This window comes from Taudactylus pleione, unplaced genomic scaffold, assembly GCF_031769625.1.
Source record: "Taudactylus pleione unplaced genomic scaffold, aTauple2 ptg000066l, whole genome shotgun sequence".
Taxonomy (NCBI): Eukaryota; Metazoa; Chordata; class Amphibia; order Anura; family Myobatrachidae; genus Taudactylus; species Taudactylus pleione.
Window position 1 is genome coordinate 16,094,949 of NW_028284468.1, and position 16,873 is coordinate 16,111,821.

At 45.6% G+C, this 16,873-nt stretch overlaps 1 protein-coding gene across 4 annotated transcripts in view; it reads right to left on the bottom strand.

Annotated features, from left to right (window-relative positions):
• The window catches only part of KPNA7 (karyopherin subunit alpha 7), a 72,274-nt gene that overhangs the window by 36,355 nt on the left and 19,046 nt on the right, over positions 1–16,873 (bottom strand). The window lies entirely within an intron of this gene.

The window sequence follows — 16,873 nt, forward strand, 5'->3', positions numbered from 1 at the left end:
CCGTCATCACAGCAGCTTATGTAGGCAAGGGACAGTACTTAAGTTTTCAACTCCCTCCTCCAGGTCCCTCCATTGGCTAGGTACTCCAGGTTGCTCCTGCTTCGGGTCTCAGCTCCCTCAGACATGTCCCTCGGGCTCCAGCGTCCCTTTCTCCACACAGGTCCCGCGGGCTTTGGTTCCCGACGGCTCTTGATCCCCGCCGGTCCCTCGGGCTGTGTTTCCAGCAGCACTTTCTGCACCTGCCGATGCATGTTACTTACTGCTGATGGGAAGAGTGTCCCCTCAGTTCCCAGTTATAATCATCCTTTATTTATATGGCGCCACAAAGATTCCGCAGCGCCTTACACAGTACGTAAATGAGCACACGAAAAAAACAGTTAATAGTAATACAATGCAGGACAGGGACATAGTTTATAAACATTGCTGCATAATACAAGCAGCAGGGCCTCAGCAACCAAATAATCAGTGCCAATTGGTGCCACCGGCACATAAGTGCTTCTTTAATTGTTAAGCTTACTTATAAGTGCCACCAGGGAACAGAGGGGAAACGCTTCCTGTCAGCAGCAGCATGCAGAACAAAAAAATTAATCCTTGAGGATGGTGCTGTAGGCACCATCCTCAAGTATTGCCACAAGTAAGCAAACCCAAAGACCACCTATGAAGTTAACTAGCACAAGAGACAGCAGGAATTCAGCAAAGGTGAGTGAAATACATAATATGTAAACACTTCACATATGGGGGGGAGGGGGGGGATAAACTCTGTAGGAAGTGCTGCCAGACATCACCGCAGTGTCTGGCTACACACATTGGTCAATTGCAGTACAGCCAACATTGCAAGTATTCCATTGCATTGCACTTCTATGGGAGCAGCACATCAGGACGAGGTCAGGAATTTAACTCTCCATAGACTAACAGATCTATTGTAAAGAAAAGGAAAATTAAAAAAGTCACTTTTGAACCCTTCAATTTTGAATCCCCCATCCTTATTTGTCCTACGAGGTGTGCAGTCTGCATCGTTGCGATGCCTGGCTGCACACATATTGGCAAGTTACAGTAGTGCAGACAGGCGCAATATTCTGGCATGACATTGTACAATTTAATTCCCCACAAAGAACGCAGTCACATGATAGATGCCATGTGTCACTAAATACTAGTTATTTACTAAAATTCAAAACAATTTCCCTAAGTAGACATCTATATATTGTCTCACAAATCTTAAGATTCACAACCTCTGAGATATTGTAAATGTGTACACACCAAAAGACAATTTTTTTTCCTCTTGAGAAAAACCAGTCTCATCTGCTGATCTGGTTTTACAGGAGTCCTATAACTTGAGACCAGATTGTCCAATGTCTGACAAACCTGAAAGTGTGTAAGCACTACTAGCCATCGTAAGCAAAACTAGAGATCAGATAATGGGTGATCCCAGTTTTACCATTTTCAGAATTTGTTAGTTTGACACTTCTGAACAATAGAAACAGACAAAATCTCAGGTGCACAACTCCAAATCATCAATATATATATTATATATATATATGCAATAAAATTTTGCAATCAATACTATTTCTTACTATGGTGGCGCCCTGGGGTGGCTTGGCCTGGATGGTTTTGGGGGGTCCTGCGCTCTGGATTTGAACCTTAGTATGTTAGGGACCTACCCGAAAGAGGTTACCTGGATATGGTGGGTATGCCCATAAGCTTGGCCATGATTATGCTAAAAACCTCTATTGATTACAAAATTTTATTGCATTTATATATATTATTGATGATTTGGAGTTGTGCACCTGAGATTTGTCTGTTTCTGTGCCTGCAATTAGTCTCATCAGGTAGCACCTCCCATTGTATATATAGTCAGGTTGTGCAGTCCAGAAATCTTTTCCATATACTTCTGAATAGTCATAGTTTTGCTTTCTTGTTACTTACAAATAGTGGGCCTGATTCAGAGCCGCTCGTAAGCGGCCGCTCATTCGCACAACTGCGCATGCATATGGGTCTTAATGCGCAAACCAGTCATTGCGGTCGGAAATGGAGCGCTCGCAAAACAGCGAGGTGCTGCTAATTTGATTGACAGAATGTACAGTTTGTGGGTGGTAACAGGGGAAGGTGCTTGAAAACAGGGGAGTGGAGATCCGAACGCAGGTGTGCCTAACGGTCAAAAGGGTGTTTAATGGGAGTGCATAATTAGTAAAGGAGCGTCATCGACCACGTCACTTGGTTGTCTTTTAGCCTGAACTGCTCGCAGTGATTGCAGTAGGAAAAACCTACTACGAGCAGTTCAGATGCCTTTCGATGTATCCGATTAATCTAATAAATACCGGAGATGACGTGTGATGCGAACGGCAAAGGGGCGTCTTTACAAAATAGCGAGCGCATTTTTTGTTCAACATAGACAGAGGCGTCAACAAACCGCAATGAGCGAGCGCTCAATTTGAATAGCCGGCCCCTTTTCTGGAACTACCGTCCGCAAATAGCATCCGGCTCTGAATCAGGCCCAGTGTTCATGCCAGGGCCAAAAGAGAGGCAGAGTGTCTGTAGTGTTCATTCTAGGTCCGGCGCCAGACATAGAAATGGGCACTTCTGCATGCACCAAAAGTGCGTTCCTGAAAAGGGGGCATGGCCATAAGAAAAGGGCTGTGTCTTTAAGTCGCACCCTTTTCATCACTCTTGGGAGTGTCCGACACTTACGGACATGCCAGGCTGCCCTCAAGCACTCATGACAGTGAATAAAATAAGAGTTATGGTATAACATACCTTTTAACTCTTTGAGGTCCATAAGGGCCACAGAAATTACCTTGGGTATGTAGCTGGCCTGATCCAGGCAACAAACAGTCAAGCTTTAGCTCCCAGGATGCCCTGGGTCCTCCTCCATACATACCCCGCCCCTGGCCACAGACAGTTATCAAGCCCAAGCAGGAAAGAAAATATTGAAAAGGAAGGAAGGACCCTTGCATTCCAGACACTGTAAGAGGAGGGAATCAGAAATACAACAGAAAAGAATTTCCCAACAGGTGCGTTAGGGTGGGTGCTCTGTGGACCCTATGGACCTTGCAGAAAAAAAAAAAAATTTTTTAACAAAAAAAGGTATGTTATACCAGAATTTATTTTCTACCTCGGGTTCCATAGGGTCCATTGCCTTGGGATGTCCCAAAGTAGTTCCTCCTAGGGGTGGGGATGCTCCTGTGTCTCAGTATAAAGGAGAATCCTATGCCCAAAAGGAAGCATCCTGAGGCGCAAACTTGTCAGATGCATAAAATTTAACAAAAGGTGTGGACAGAAGACCACGTGGCTGCCTTGCAAATCTGTTCAGCAGAGGCACCCTGCTGCACCGCCCACGATTGTCCCCCAGATCTTGTGGAATGTGCTGTAACATAAAGATCAGCTTGTGTGTAAGCTTGAGAAATTGTCATATGCAACCATCAGGCAAAAGTCTGTTTGGTAGCTGGCCAGCCTCGCTTATGACAGCCATACAACACAAATAAAGAATCTGACTTTCTAATGGAGTTGGTGTGATCTACATAAATACGTAGTGCACGGACAATATCCAGTGATGCTTCACCAGCCGAAAGGTCAGATGCTTGTAAAGCCGGAACAAATATCTCTTCATTAAAAAAAACAAAAAAAAACAAACACACACCCCTGTCTTCATTGTCAACCACTTTAGGGCTACTGATTGGTGCTTAGGGCTTTCGAGGCTCCCGCCAATGTCAAATCCCACAGGGCTACAAGGGGAGGCTGAACCCTCAGACCACCCTGAAAAAAAAAATATTCTTACATCAGGCAATGGGGCAATCCTTCTCTGAAACCAATCTGAAAGTGCAGAAGCCTGAACCCTCAGGGGGGCCAGACGGAGACCTCAGTCTAAAAACCAGCCTGGAGTAAAAGAAAGCACTCAAGACCCTAAACAATTTAGGGTCATATTTACTCAGTTCACACCACTGAAAAACACGAGTGCCAAATTCTGTAATACATACGGGCTGAGGAAGGTTTTCCCGTGCCTTCAACATTGTCTGAATTACCAAATTGGAGAACCCCTTTGCCCTTAAGACTGAGACTTCACAAGCCATCAGACAGACTAGGAAGATCTGGATACAGGCAGGGACCCTGTATTAACAGGTATGGCCTCAAAGGAAGAGGCCACGGAGTGTCTATGGAGAGACTGTAGGTCGGTGAACCAATGGCATCTGGGCCAAGCTGGAGCCATCAGTATTACTGTACTGCTTTCCTGTTTAACCTTCCTGATGACCCTGGGAAGAAGGGAAAATGGAGGAAACAGATACGCCAGTCTGAAGTTCCACCACATTGCCAAAGAGTCGGCCACAGGATCCCTGGTTCTAGACCAGTGTTGGCTAACCTTGACACTCCAGCTGTTATGGAACTACATAACCCAGCATGCACTGCTACATTTATGCTATTAGGGCATGCTAAAACTGTGGCAGGGCATGCTGGGATATATAGTTCCACAACAGCTCGAGTGTCAAGGTTAGCCAACACTGTTCTAGCACCATACCTGTGAACCCTGTGATTGTGCCTTGAGGTCTACCTTTGGAAGACCCCATCTGTCCGCCAGGCTCTGAAATACCTGTGGATGAAAAGCTCACTCTCCGGTGTGTATATCTTGCCAACTCAGGAAGTCTGCTTCCCAATTTAGTACTCCTGGTATGAACACCGCCGATATTGCTGGAAGGTGACATTCTGCCCAGACCAGAATGTTTGACACTTCCGTCATGGTAGCCTGGCTCCGCGTGCCTCCCTGATGATTGGAGGTAGGCTACTGCGGTGGCGTTGTCTGATTGTACCTGAACAGGCCTGTCCTTTAATATTTCCTGAGCCTAAACAAGCGCTCTGCATACTGCCCTTAATTCCAGTACATATGGATAGAATACTTTCCCTTGCTGTCCATTTTCCTTGAAATGTGCGATGACCCGTCACTGCACCCCAGTCTCGGAGGCTGGCATCGGTCGTGAGGAGTACCCAATCTGGAATCCAGAATGGGCGACCCCTGTTGAGTCGACACGTCTGCAACCACAAAGACAGGGACAGTCGCAGTTCTGGCGAGAGATGGATTGTCTGTGCCCTTGAGTGGTACTCCCTGTTCCAGTGAGAGGATTAACCCCTGCAATGGTCTGGAGTGGAACTGGGCAAATTCCACCATGTTGAAGGTAGACACCATGGATCCCAGTACTTGCATTGCTGTATGAATAGATACCGCTCGGCTGTGAAGAAGCCTGGATATCCGCAGCTGAAGGACTGCAATCTTGTCTTCTGGCAGATATATCCTTTGAGCCAGAGCATCCAACCTTTCCCCTAAATGCACCATCTGCTGTACTGGAAGAAGAAGAAGAAGAAATGACTTTCCAATTTACAATCCACCCATGTCTGTGTAGACATGCTACTGTCAGAGATGCTGCAATTCTTGTGATGACTGACCCAATATCAGGAGGTCATCCAGTTATGGCAGAATCCTGACTGCCTGTTGACTGAGGCAGGCAGTCATTCCTGCCATGATTTTGGTAAACACTCGAGGGCCGTTAATAGCCAAAAGGCAGTGCCTGAAATTGGAAATGCTCCTGCTTGACTGAATCGCAGCAGTTGTTGGTGGGACAGTGCAATTGGTACATGAAGATATGCATCTTGAATATCCAAGGATAACATGAAATCCCCTAGTTCCATGGCCAACACAATCGACAGCAGTTTCCATGCAAAACCTGGGCACCTTGATAAACTTGAGACCCTTTAGGTTTAAAATAGGGTCGCGAGACCCATTGGGTTTTTGAAAAAAGAAGGTTAGAATATCCATTTCCTAGTTGATTCACTGAAACCGGGATTATTACCTCTGACACCAGCAGAGTGTATAGCCTGCTGGAGGGCCAAGGATTTCACAGAATCCACTGCCGGAGTTGTGCTGAAAAACTTTTGTGAGGGACTTCTCCAGAAAGTAAGGGCATACCCCTGGGAGACTACCTCCTGAACCCAGGCATCTTTTGTCACAAGATGCCAGGCATCTGAATACTGAAGTCAGCCTCCTACCCTGGGATCCCCCAGAGGTAGGCCCATACCATCAAGCTGCAGGCTTTTTGTTAGACCTGACAGCCGGACGTCTGTTTGGCCAGGAGTTCTTAGACTGTGGCTTCCTATTAAAACTGGCTCTAGCGGAAGACTGACCTCTTGCTTTCCCCTGCAGCGGAAAGGCTGACCGCTTAGGTCTAGCAGTGGATACTAAACGTAGACCAGCTGTTTTAGAGGCTGCCACCGTTGCAACAATCTTGTCTAACTGTTAGAAACAAAATGCTCTCCCCCCCCTCCCCCCAACAGAAGGTATTCCAGGGCTCTTAAATCCTGCATCTTCTTTCCAGTACCTCAGCCAAAGTGCTCTCCGAGCCACAACTGAGACTGCTGATGCTTTAGAGGATAATATACCAGCATCCAAAGTTGCTTCTCCCAAGTAGGATGCTGCCTCCTAAACATAGGAGATAATTGTCAGCTGTTCCCTGGAAAGTTCTGGAAGAGCATTTCAGGGTTTTCATCCATTCCTCAATGGCCTTTGAGACCCAAGCTGTAGCCATGGCTGAGCGAGTAACAGCACCCGACAGAAAATATTGCCTTAAGACAGGCTTCAAGTTTCCCCATCTGTGGTACAATTAAGCAAGGATGCAGATGGTATAGGCATGTGCCTCCACTGACCGAGGAACCTCCCATTTAGCGCACTGATCCACTGGAAAGCGGTATAAGGCCTCAACTTTTCTAGTAATATGGAATTTCCATCTGGCAACTTCCATGCTTCCCCCAAAAGATCTGAAAGATGCTCAGATCTGGGAAACTCAGGTTTAAATCCTGGATCCTCTCTTTGCACTGGCTCCTCCTAGTCAATGTTTAGCACCGCCTTGACCGCCCTAAATCAGATAAGGAACATCTGCCACTGGAAAACGGTCTTCCTCGTCTGAGGGGGATTCCTGAGAGGAACCCTGTGTTTCCCCCCTCATCAGATGTACCAGAATCTGAGGCTGGACAGTGTGAAACTGACCGCCTCCTAGACTTTGGCTGTACTGGCTTAGTCATCTGTTTAGGCTCCTGAAAAGCTGCTAAAGAGGAAGCCACATTCTGACTTGAGTGAGCATACATGTCCAACCAGGATATGGGGGGGTAAAAAAAAAAAAAAAAAAAAAAAAAAAAAAAACTTACCAGGCTGCAGCTGGCCCAGGGGCTACCAATCAACAACCTGTGCCATAATCTGGGTAAATGAACTCCATGGGGGCTCCTGCCCAGAAGCTGGTAAGTTAGACTGATGTGGCGACTCCTTAACACAGTGGCCACATAATCCATCCTATATGAAATCCTGTGGAGACAACCCTGCTTTACAGGCCATACATGACACCAGCACAGGTGCTATTGATATGCTGAGTCTGAGCACAAATGTAACAATGTTTCACACCCAATATATCCCACACCTGCTGTAGAGTGTTTAATGAGGAGAAACAGTGATAGATGACTGACAGTTATTCAAAAAAAAAAAAAAAAAAAAAAAGGCAGCATAACAGATTTCAAAAAGTCATACTATATGCACCAAGCCTTTAACAACTACCATATAGCCCCAGTAGTGTATTGAGCTCTGTATGACCTGATCACTGTAGAGAGGAATACAGGGAGCCTGGCTCAACCCCCTGAGAACCTAGCCACCAAGAGCACGAGTGCTCTCTGGCTGACTCTTATAGGAGGCTGGGAGGAGTAACCAGGACGCGGGAAGTTTTACAACTGAACCAGTATCCAGGTCGGGGGAGGGGCTGCAAGGGAATAGCGTACCTCCCCTTATGCTGTACAGATCCACCTGGCACACAGACATGGCCACCTCCATCAAGCCCCTGGCTGTCAAGATCTCATGTTCCAGTGGTCTAGTGCCAGAGACAGTTTACACATAGCGTTGCACTACAGCGTCCTCCGGCGGGTCTCCACTGCCGGAGGCACGGACTGCCACACATGGTCCCCCACGTCAGTGGCCATGGGGAACCCCTTACCTGCACTCCCAATGTTCCCAGTTGCAGTCCTGGGCTGGCTAAGCCCGCTTAAAGCACCAGTACCCACACCAGCGTTACGGCCCAGCAGGGGGGGGACTGAGCGGCGACACGAGAGTCAGGTCTCCCTTCCGTCAGCAGCACAGCCACTCGGAGAATAGAATAATATAAATTTAATATAACAGTATGTTTGCTACTGATGCTCCTCCAATCACAATCTTTCCCTGTGGTGGATTTTAACTAGGTGCTGCCCCCCCCAGTAAAGTCAGCCACCTCAGTGAACCAGTTTTAGTACTTGACTGCACAGGCTACACTAACTGGCAGTGGCCAGGTGTTTTTCTCCTGCTGGGACTGCCAGTCCAGGCTGTGATTAACAGAGACCGTGCTTCCATTGGGAAGCCACTCCCATCTTTCGGGCAGCCTACCCAGCTTCTAGGGGCTGCAGCTGATGCAGTTCCTAGAAGCCAGGTGTTTTGCGCATGTTCAGTTCAGGCAGCAGCAGCCCCTTCTCATACAAGAGGGTAGAAGCTGCGGTTGAGCTTTTCAGCAGATGATTGAGAGGAGGATGATAACTGATTGTAAAAAGGTGTTTACATATGAATTTGCATGTTCATCTGTAAAAACAAATGCATCACGTGTATGATTGTACACAGTACCTAAGCTTTAGAAAAGGATCAACGAGTGAGGCCAATTTTACATAGCTGTATATACACAGCCCAATAGATCACTGAGGGGGTAATGCAAAGAACTGGCAAATCCACACCTGTAACCAATCAGCATAGAGTAGCTGAAACTGGAAGGTATACAAGACAAATCTAAGAAAATGACAATGTGAATAGAGCGATGCTGTTCGATGTGCAAAACACACATTGAGCCATTTGAGGCAGCCAAAGAGTATTAAGTTAACTGCGAGGTTTGCCTAGCAGCTAATGACCCATGCTATTCAATTAAATGGCATTTTCCCAGCATGGTAAACCATATGTTTTCCAACGCATTAACCAACCCTGCCAATTGAATCTCCAGTCACCAGGGGCATTTTAAGAGAGTAGGGGGCTTGTGTGCAGACTCAGGACAGGCTCCCTCCTCTCTTCAGCGGTGCCATGGCAGCTGAGGGTGCAGTAGATTCTGACTAAATGCCAGAATTCTGTGTGCATCTCCAGAAAATGGCACCCATGCCATTTTCCCGGGACAGCAGTACTACGCATGCACAAGTCACTGGGATGTGCAAATAGGAATTAATGATTTTAATAAGTCAATAAAATAAAAAAGGGTGAACAGTAGGAAAATACAATTGAGATCATCAATGAATATTAAAAATGATTAATGAATTATGAATCTAAAAAATATTATAACTAGCTTAATCCTAAATGTTAGAACAGCATGATTATAAAATTAAGCTAAATGTGGTTATAATTGCAATGCTAACATTTAGGCACCTCAGAAAAAAAAAAAAGACAGTTCCGCGCTTTTTTTTAATTTATGTATTTATCATCTTGTTTTTAACATTAAATTCTCTTTAACCAATCACAGTAATTTATTATATAATATCACAGAATCGCTGGTCTATCCAAGTTTATGCCACATTATCTGCACAAGAAGTTCATCATCATTTGAATATAGACCATAAACAGGCAACTAAGGAGTTAAAAAATATAGAGGAGAAAGATTGACACCCTTATAAGGAACCATAGGGAAAGACATTGAAACACAGCCCTGACGAAGCCTGCATTTGATTGGACGGGCGAAACGCATTGGCCATGCCCCCTGGAAGGAACGCTACCCGGAAGAAGGGACCTGACTAACACAGGCGTGCACGCTCACTGCCGGCTCTTCCTCACACTCAGCGGCAACTGACACTTGTGATCCGGCTGCTGCACCATGAGACCCACCGAGAACGGGTCTCCAACTCTATCATCAGTACCCGGTTAACAACCAGACGGAGACGACACTACATTTAACAGACATCAGCACGAACATAAAGGTAGGAGGTGCGCGCACCGCCCCACTCATTCAGACCATCTGGAAAGTCAATATTTTTCTAACACGGAGAGAGTTTAAGATAAAGACTGGAGACTGCATTACCTTACCATATCCACTTTGGGAAACCTGCATTTTTAACACCCACTCATCCACCTGCTATGGTGAAGGACAATTTGTTATATTGACTCACGTTATTTAAAACAAGCTTTTGAATTTATCCTGTAACAGCTAAAATGGACTATTATGTGATGTTGCTGCATACACATTGATGCAATTATTGGGAATGCACGGAACTGTCTTTCTGAGGTGCCTAAATGTTATAATTGCAATGCTAACCACATTTAGCTTAATTTTATAATCATGCTGTTCTAACATTTAGGATTAAACTAAAGTTATAATATTTTTTAGATTATTCATAATATTTTTTAATATTCATTGATATTCACAATTGTATTTTCATTATGTTCACCCTTTTTATTTTATTGATTAAAATTATTAATTCCTATTTGCGCCTCACATGCACTACAATTACCATTTGAGTCCACAGTGGCACAGGAAATCCACACACATTTGAAGCAGCACTAGGAATTAAAACAACCTAAAAAAAAAAAAAAAAAAAATATATATATATAATATATATATATATATATATATATATATATATATATATATATATATATATGAGCAGTAGCTTCCTATTTAGCTTTCTGTTTAAGAGCGCATTGAACCACGATTTTTTCTTTTCAGTCACTGGGAAGTTGGCCGGCCCGGTGCTGCAGAGCAGCACACTGGAGACCATGGACAGGCAAGAAGACAGACTTATAATGGGTGCAGGGTGTGCGCCCCCTTGGACCCAGGGGCCAGTGTCCACTGCATACCCTGCACCCATTATATGCCCCTGAGGCACACCCACCACTGTTTCATATGTCAAAACATGCAGAAAGCGTTGACATAGACCAACTCATACTTACCGACATTTTGGCAGCCCCTCCGGGAAGGGGCTGCCAGGTTGGTGCATTAGGGAGTGTGGTGGAGGTGTCAGTTGGCGGAGCGTCAATATTACTGCCATTATAAAGCAGAGGGCGGGGCTATGATTATGCAATTCAGTGCAAATAGTCATTGCACCCCAGGACCACCCACTACTGCAGCAGGTGTGGAGGGCCGGCCGCCATTCCAGGGGGCCTGCCTACTCTTGCGGGGTGCTGGGAGCAGCACCCGATTTTTGGGAGGCTTCCGGCAGAGTAGGCAAGTATGGACCAACTATACAAACACAAACTGGTGATAAACAAAGGCTCAGACAGTTTAAAAAAAAAAAAAAAAAACACAAGAGTTATACTGTATAAAGGCTTAAATGGTCAAACTTGCTCAGCCATAGCCAAGGTCTAATAGAAGACTATAGAAAATTGTACATTTTACAAATCTCAAATGTTAAAGACTAATGAAAGCATCAAATATTGGCCCTTTTAGATCCAAAAGTCTCCATCATATAGAAGAAATCAGAAATATGAATTATATATACACATTATTAAGCTTCATGATGAATCTCCACTGTTATATAGGTTTAACAAAAAAAAAAAAAGTTCCTCATTTAATTCACACTTTGTCAAGACATTCAGGGCGGCCCACACCACACACCCATAATATCTATCTATTAAAAAAAAAAAAAAAAAAAAAAAAAAAACTTACCTCTCCGAGGTCCCACGTATCTATAATGGGTGCAGGGTGTGCGGGGCACATGGGCCCTGCACCCATGGCATACTTACCTCTCCGGAGTCCCACATCGGTGCGGGGGTCCGGTGCTCTAACAGCTGGAAAATGGGCGCCGGGGCCATTTTCCCATCTTATGCGCAGTACAGGTGAAATTTCCACTGCGCCCATTTTCCCGGTGGCCATAATTTATAGACTTGGCGCACTCTAGTGCCCAGAGTCTATCTAAAGCGCTGACCGTGCACACCTCAGTGCGCTTCCGGACAGAGGAGGAAGCCAGTGTCGGAGACTGCACACGGGCCCCCTCCTCTCTAAAAAATGTCCGTCACTTCATAATCCAGTGGGGAGACTGGACAACAGGGAAGAAACCGACGCAGATGTGACGGTGGGGGGACGGGGGCAGGAACTAGGATAATATACTAGAAGGGAAGGAAAGGAGATTGGTGAGATGCATAATTAGCAATGAGCACTGCAAACAAGAATTGATCTACAACTCACTACACAGAGAGAAAGAAATTAGAGATAGATAGATATAGATATCTATCTACTCCCTGTATATCACCTCTTTGTCTCAATGAGAACAGGTATTAAGTGGTATTGAGAAGAACACTGCAAAGTCCCAGCCAAAGTTATGTTTAGACTTGTAGTGTCACCACATTTAAAAGACACCGGAGTCTACGTACTAATAATCGTGGAACTTCTGAGATTGTTAAGTAACCATATCACAGGGGATATTTTCAATTGTAATGAAAAACAGCCCTGCTATGCACAAAGGGGAACTCGCAGGGACAATGATTGTAGAAGTCTTAGTGAAAGATTTCCCTGGGAGAAGCTGACACGGCACATGCGCAGTGTTGGCTTTTGGAACAAACTGAAGGCTGCGAGAGATGGATCGAAAGATCTCTCCTGCTCCTAAGCCTCCATAGATTTAAAATCAATTTACACAGTCTAAAGACGATGTAAACTCCCAGGGTCATACTCCAAATAGCTTTGCTTTTTGGAATTTGGTACATGGGGGTCAGATTGTAGTCCCCATTGACAATAATGCACACTTGCCTACCCTCCCGGTATAAGCAGAGAGCTCCCGCAACCCCGGAAAGCATGTAGGTTCCCCCGGTTTTTCTCGCTGCCCCGTCAAACCTACACACTGGGCATGCGCAAGTTGGTAGGGATGGGGCCTTACTGAAAGATGTCACAACACGCTAGTCATTCACTAGGTGGCCACCGTTACCCACAACCCCGCGATAGCCACCCAGCAGCTCAGCTAGTCCAGCATCAGCACGCAGTCTCAGATACTGCGGCTGCCTTTCCCAGAGTCAGAGACTGCAACAGTGGCAGCCTCTCCTGGAGTCAGTGACTGACAGCAGCGTCTGCGGTAGCAGCGCCAGGGGCTGGGAAGCCCAGCAGAAGCCAGCAGCACCCCGGGTCAACTTTATCTTTCCAGCCAGTCACTTCTATGAAAGTTAAGTGCACCACAAAGAGGAGGAACTGCGGCTGCTGTGGGGGCTACTCTGAGCTATAGGATTAGTAAGCGGGGAAGGGGAGGGGAGCACAGTAAGGCATTTTGGAGAAGGGGAGCAGTAATCACAGTGGGGAGCAGTGTGGGATATGAATAGGGGAAGGGGAGCATTGTGTGGGATATGACTGGGGGGGGGGGGAGGAGAAGGGCTGCACAGTATGGGATGTGCATAAGGGAAGGGGAGCACAGTGTGTGGGGAAACTTGCTCTGGCAGTATGCTTCTTAGTTTTCAACTTCCACTGCAGGACACACCCCTGAGCAGTGGTGTAACTAGGGTATTTGGAGCCCAGGGTAAATTTGAAAAGGGAGCCCCCCCTCCCGATGTGCACATGGCAAAAAAAATGGGCATGGTCACTTAAAAATGGGGCGTGTCAACATGACAGACCCCTTCATTTTCACACTGAACATTCCTATCCATATGCACCATAACCCCAGTAGTACCCCTTTATACAGTACCTCCAGTGTGCAGTTGTGGTCACTCTTATGCAGGCCCATAGTAGTGCCCCTTATACAGTATCCCCAGTACTGGTCCCCCTTATACAGCCCCCAATAAATTCCCCTTACTCAGTACCCCCCCAAATGCAGTGCCCCATGTAGTGTTCACCCTTATGCAGTGCCCCCAGTAGCAGTCCCCACAATGCAGTGTGCCCAGTAGCGGTATCCCCTTATGCCGTGCCCTTATATAGTGCCCCCAGTAGTAGTCCCCCCCTATGCAGTGCCCTTTATATAGTGCCCCCCTTATGCAGGCACCCAGTAGTGATTCCCCCTATCCAGTCCTCCCAGGCTGGCGCGCTCAGCATTATGGGACAGACGTCATGACGTCTGTCCCATTACCCACTGCAGGAGCCAGACGGAAGCCCCTCTCTTGCAGTGGGTGCTGCAGCAGTCAATGAGAGTATGACTCTCATTGGCTGCTGTTTAACACACACGTGTGTTATGCACAGCCTAAGCCCGCCTCCTAGCGCTATTGGGCAAGCGCTCAGGGGGAGGGAACTGGCTCATCTGTGTAGCACAGGACCGGCGCTGGAAACCTAGCGCCGGTCCTGTGTAAATGTGTAGCGCTGACCATACTCATTGCGGTCGGCGATAAACTGGCTAACTAGGGCGGGCGGGCCGGTCCCAGGGCACGCACCCTGCCCTAGTTACGCCACAGCCCCTGAGTAGCAATAAGTATGCCCACAGGTGGAGCTAGACACACCCTTTGGGCGGAGTTTGTCACACCCCCTCTGCGGCATGCCGAAATTCACAAATCTCCCTGAAACTAAATTTTAAATCTACAAAGCCAAGTGACTGACTGACACACAAATATTGGGACATTGATATAATTTTCATATTATGGCCTCTATTCACCACCACAATAGCTTTGAAATTAAACAAGATGTGCTTTAACTGCAGACTTTCAGATTTAATTTGATTGTGATTACATCCAAATCAGGTGAACGGTGTAGGAATTGCAGCTGTTTCTATATGTGCCTCCCACTTTTTATGGGGCCAAAAGTAATGGGACAAACTAAACAATCCTAAAATCTAACTTTCACTTTTTAATACTTTGTTGCAAATCCTTTGCAGGCAATTACAGCCTGAAGAAAAACCCCTTCACAACAGTTGGCCAAATCAAGAATACTCCAGGAGGTAGATGTATATGTGTCAAAGTCAACAATCAAGAGAAGACTTCACAAGAGTGAAAATAGAGGGTTCACCACAAGATGTAAACCATTGGTGAGCCTCAAAAACAGAAAGACCAGATTAGAGTTTGCCAAACATCTAAAAAAGCAATTACAGTTCTGGAACAACATCCTATGGACAGATGAGACAAAGATCAACTTGTACCAGAGTGATGGGAAGAGAAGAGTATGGAGAAGGAAAGGAACTGCTCATGATCCAAAACATACCACCTCATCAGTGAAGCATGGTGGTGGTAGTAGTGTCATGGCGTGGACATGTATGGCTGCCAATGGAACTGGTTCCCTTGTATTTATTGATGTGACTGCTGACAAAAGCAGCAGAATGAATTCTGAAGTGTTTTGGGCAATATTATATGCTCAGATTCAGTCAAATGCTTCAGAATTCATTGGACGGCGCTTCACAGTGCAGATGGACAATGACCCGAAGCATACTGCAAAAGCAACCAAAGAGTTTAAGGCTAAAAAGTGGAATGTTATGCAATGGCCAAGTCAATCCCCTGACCTGAATCCGATTGAGCATGCATTTCACTTGATGAAGACAAAACTGAAGGGAAAATGCCCCAAGAACAAGCAGGAACTGAAGACATTTGCAGTAGAGGCCTGGCAGAGCATAACCAGGGATGAAGCCCAGCATCTGGTGATGTCTATGCGTTCCAGACTTCAGGCAGTAATTGCAACAAAGTATTAAAAAGTGAAAGTTAGATTTAGGATTGTTTAGTTTGTCCCATTACTTTTGGCCCCTTAAAAAGTGGGAGGCACATATAGAAACAGTTGCAATTCCTACACCGTTCACCTGATTTGGATGTAATTACCCTCAAAATTAAATCTGAAAGTCTGCAGTCAAAGCACATCTTGTTTGTTTCATTTCAAAGCTATTGTGGTGGTGAATAGAGGCCAAAATATGAAAATTCTGTCAATGTCCAAATATTTATGCACCTGACTAAAACAAAAAAATCACACATAATTTCCATGCATTGGTTAAGGTGCTCTGATTCATATGCATTTTCTGAAAAGTATCTGTTTTCATCAACAAGTAGATATTACTAACTGCTTTGAGGCACAATTACATTTGGAAGCAACTCAGTTTTCTGGCACCCCTCTCAGATGTAGCAGTACACGCCCACTTTACCACCACGCTCAAAGCCGGATTTAGACCTCATGGGGCCCTAGGCAAGATACCAGTTAGGGGCACCCCCTCCCTCAAGCAATCCACAGCACTATATGAGAGTTCCTGATTCATGCCCCTTACGAGAGACAGAGAGAGAGAGACAGCTGTTGCCATTTACTGCTGGTGGGCCTGGAAGGCTGGCTAGTAGAGTGGTTGCTAGGGTGGATGATTGATGGGAGCCACAGGGCGGCGGACAAGGTGACCTGGGGACGAAGCACATCCTCCTTTCCGCAGGTGGGCACAAACAGTCCCTCCGAGAGCTCTGTGCAGGGCTCTCTGGGACTGGAGGCGTGACGACCACATGACATCATGCAGTACTCACGCAGTGCTCCTCTGGGAGCACTGTGTGATCACTAATTTCTTCAGTCTCCATCTTCACCAATTTGATTTTGAGTACATTGAGCATTATACGGAATATTTGTGTGACATTTATGTACTTTTACATGTGGATTATATTCAGACGATTGAATTAAGAAGTAAGCCTGGACGGATCATTCTTAAAAAAAGGACAACAAATGCCCCCTGGCTACATATACTATATAAAAAAAACAAAAAACAAAACTTCCTTTTGAATAATTGCCAGAGAGTATAACATCAGCCACCAATCAGAAAGGAGTTAACTCCTATTGATTACACATACATTTTATGTCAATACTGGCACAAGTTTAATGTACGATTTTATTAATGTGTCTCATTACATTTCATGTTTTTTGTGTATTTAGAATTTGTATTTACAAGTAAAAATGTATTACTGTTTGACTCTGTATCAAGTGTCAGGTAATTAGACCATCCTATTTAAACTGCCTGG